This window comes from Tachyglossus aculeatus, chromosome 22 (genome assembly GCF_015852505.1).
Source record: "Tachyglossus aculeatus isolate mTacAcu1 chromosome 22, mTacAcu1.pri, whole genome shotgun sequence".
NCBI classification, from domain to species: domain Eukaryota; kingdom Metazoa; phylum Chordata; class Mammalia; order Monotremata; family Tachyglossidae; genus Tachyglossus; species Tachyglossus aculeatus.
The window spans coordinates 670,957-674,865 of record NC_052087.1 but is presented as its reverse complement, the minus strand read 5'-3'; positions in this window follow the sequence as shown (position 1 = coordinate 674,865).

Here is a 3,909-nt window from a genome sequence, read left to right as displayed (position 1 = left end):
TCCCATTCCTCACCTTCCCCTTCCCCTCTCCCACCCAGCTTTTTCCCTCCCTCTCTCCTAAGAAGACCACTCCCCCTCACCCCCTACCAAGGATCCCTCTGTACCAGCGCCAGTCCTCCACTCCTCCCTCCCGGCCTCCTCCCTCCCCCTCTCCCCGCCCCCACCCCATCCCAGTTCTCCTTTCCCATCGCCACCCCTCTTCCCACGCTCCTCGCCCAGGCCCCTGCCAACTCATCCCAATCCAAACCCTCCCCACCCCTCTCACCCTTCCCCCTCCCTCCCCTCCCGCGACAGCTGCTGCCAAGTGTGGCCTCTGGAACCCTCGCTCCGTTTTAAGTAAGATCCCTTTCGTCCTGGACATATTCCTTTCCAGCTCTCTACTCCTCCTCGCCCGAACTGAAACATGGATGTATCCGGACGACACGGTCTCTTCTGCTGCTCTCTCCAGTGCAGGCCTCTTCCTCTCCCACTCCCCCAGACTCACCGGAAAAGGAAGAGGTGTCGGTTTCCTTCTCGCCCCCCAATGTCGCGCTTTCGCACTATCCCTCCTCCCCCTTCCCTTTCCTTCCCTTCCTTTGAAGCCCACATTATTCGCCTCTACCACCCCCTCCAGATTCTTGTAGCCGTCATCTACCGCCCTCCCGGCCCCACTTCCAACTTCTTTAACGACTTTGACCCCTTCCTCACCTTCTTTCTCTCCTTCTCCATGCCCACTCTGATCCTCGGAGACTTCAACATCCGCATGGATATCCCTGACGACTCCTCTGCCGCCCGCCTTTTATCTCTCCTTGACGCTGCCAACCTCTTCCTCCACCCCACCTCACCCACTTACCAACTTTGTCATACCCTCGACCTCATCATCTCCTATCGCTGCACTGTGTCCACCCTCACCAACTCTGAAATCCCTCTCTCTGATCATGATCTTCTCACCTGCCTACTCACTCACACTCCTTTCCATATTAGTCCCTCACAGAGATCTCTGCTCTCTTGACCCCACCCATCTTTCGGAGCGCCTCATACCCCACCTCGCCGCCCTCTCCTCTCTACCCAGTCTTGATGATCAGATTACTGCTCTTAACTCTACCCTTTCTACTCAGCTAGACTCACTCGCTCCCCTATCCCTTCGCCGCTCTCGTACCACTAAACCACAGCCCTGGATCACTGCCACTGTCCGCCTCCTTCGCTCCTATGCTCGAGCTGCCGAACGCTGCTGGAGAAAGTCTAAACACCATGCCAACCTCATTCACTTCAAGTTTATCCTTTTCTGCCTTAACTCAGCCCACTCTTCTGCCAGACAAAACTATTTCTCCTCCCTTATTGACACCCATGCGCATCAACCCCTCCAGCTCTTCCGTACTTTCAACTCCCTTCTCAGGCCCCCGGTTCCTCCCCCTCCTTCTTCCCTCACCCCCAACGACCTGGTCTCCTACTTCATTAACAAAATTAAATCCATCAGGTCCGACCTTCCCAAAGTCACTTCCCCCCCTTCTCCAACCCGCCGGCTCTCAACACTCTCTACTACTCTCCCATCCTTCCCAGCAGTATCCTCAGAGGAGTTCTCCTCCCTCCTCTCAAGTGCTACTCCGGCCACCTGTGCTTCTGACCCCATTCCCTCTCATCTTATGAAATCCCTCGCTCCATCCCTTCTCCCCTCCTTAACTTCCATCTTCAACCACTCACTCTCCACTGGTTCCTTCCCCTCTGCCTTCAAACATGCCCATGTCTCTCTCATCCTAAAAACAACCTCCCTTGACCCCACCGCACCTTCTAGTTATCGCCCCATATCCATCCTACCATTCCTTTCCAAACTCCTTGAACTAGTTGTCTACACGCGCTGCCTAGAATTCCTCAACAACAACTCTCTCCTCGATCCCCTCCAGTCTGGCTTCCGTCCCCTACATTCCACGGAAACTGCCCTCTCAAAGGTCACCAATGACCTCCCGCTTGCCAAATCCAACGGCTCATACTCTGTCCTAATCCTCCTCGACCTCTCAGCTGCCTTTGACACTGTGGACCACCCCCTTCTCCTCAACACGCTATCTGAACTTGGCTTCACAGACTCCGTCCTCTCTTGGTTCTCCTCTTATCTCTCCGGTCGTTCATTCTCAGTCTCTTTTGCAGTCTCCTCCTCCCCCTCCCATCCTCTTACTGTGGGGGTTCCCCAAGGTTCAGTGCTTGGTCCCCTTCTGTTCTCGATCTACACTCACTCCCTTGGTGACCTCATTCGCTCCCATGGCTTCAACTATCATCTCTACCCTGATGACACCCAGATCTACATTTCTGCCCCTGCTCTCTCCCCCTCTCTCCAGGCTCACATCTCCTCCTGCGTTCAGGACATCTCCATCTGGATGTCTGCCCGCCACTTAAAACTCAACATGTCCAAGACTGAACTCCTTGTCTTCCCTCCCAAACCCTGCCCTCTCCCTGACTTTCCCATCTCTGTTGACGGCACTACCATCCTTCCCGTCTCACAAGCCCGCAACCTTGGTGTCATCCTCGACTCCGCTCTCTCATTCACCCCTCACATCCAAGCCATCTCCAAAACCTGCCGGTTTCAGCTCCGCAACATTGCCAAGATCCACCCTTTCCTCTCCATCCATACCGCTACCCTGCTCATTCAAGCTCTCATCCTATCCCGTGTGGACTACTGCATCAGCCTTCTCTCTGATCTCCCATCCTCGTGTCTCTCCCCACTTCAATCCATACTTCATGCTGCTGCCCGGATTATCTTTGTCCAGAAACGCTCTGGGCATATTACTCCCCTCCTCAAAAATCTCCAGTGGCTACCAATCAATCTGAGCATCAGGCAGAAACTCCTCACCCTGAGCTTCAAGGCTCTCCATCACCTCGCCCCCTCCTACCTCACCTCCCTTCTCTCCTTCTACATCCCACCCCGCACCCTCCGCTCCTCTGCCGCTAATCTCCTCGCTGTACCTCGTTCTCGCCTGTCCCGCCATCGACCCCCGGCCCACGTCATCCCCCGGGCCTGGAATGCCCTCCCTTTGCCCATCCGCCAAGCTAGCTCACTTCCTCCCTTCAAGGCCCTATTGAGAGCTCACCTTCTCCAGGAGGCCTTCCCAGACTGAGCCCCTTCCTTCCTCTCCCCCTCGCCCCCCTCTCCATCCCCCCTTCTTACCTCCTTCCCTTCCCCACAGCACCTGTATATATGTATAGATGCTTGTACATATTTATTACTCTATTTATTCATTTATTTTACTTGTACATACCTATTCTATTTATTTTATTTTGTTAGTATGTTTGGTTTTGTTCTCTGTCTCCCCCTTTTAAACTGTGAGCCCACTGTTGGGTAGGGACTATCTCTATATGTTGCCAACTTGTACCTCCCAAGCGCTTAGTACAGTGCTCTGCACACAGTAAGCGCTCAATAAATACGATTGATGATGATGATGATATTAACAAAATAAAATAAATAGAATAGATATGTACAAGTAAAATAAATAGAGTAATAAATATGTACAAACATATACATATATACAGGTGCCGTGGGGAAGGGAAGGAGGCAAGATGGGGGGATAGAGAGCGGGGTGAGGGGCAGAGGAAGGAGGGGGCTCAGTCTGGGAAGACCTCTTGGAGGAGGTGAGCTCTCAGTAGTGCCTTGAAGGGAGGAAGAGAGCTAGCTTGGCAGATGCTGGGAGGGAGGGCATTCCAGGCCAGGGGGATGACGTGGGCGAGGGGTCGACGGCGGGACAGGTGAGAACGAGGCACGGTGAGGAAATTAGCGGCAGAGGAGCGGAGGGTGCGAGCTGGGCTGTAGAAGGAGAGAAGGGAGGTGAGGTAGGAAGGGGCGAGGTGATGGACAGCCTTGAAGCCGAGGGTGAGGAGTTTCTGCCTGATGTGCAGATTGATTGATAGCCACTGGAGACTTTTGAAGAGGGGAGTAACATGCCC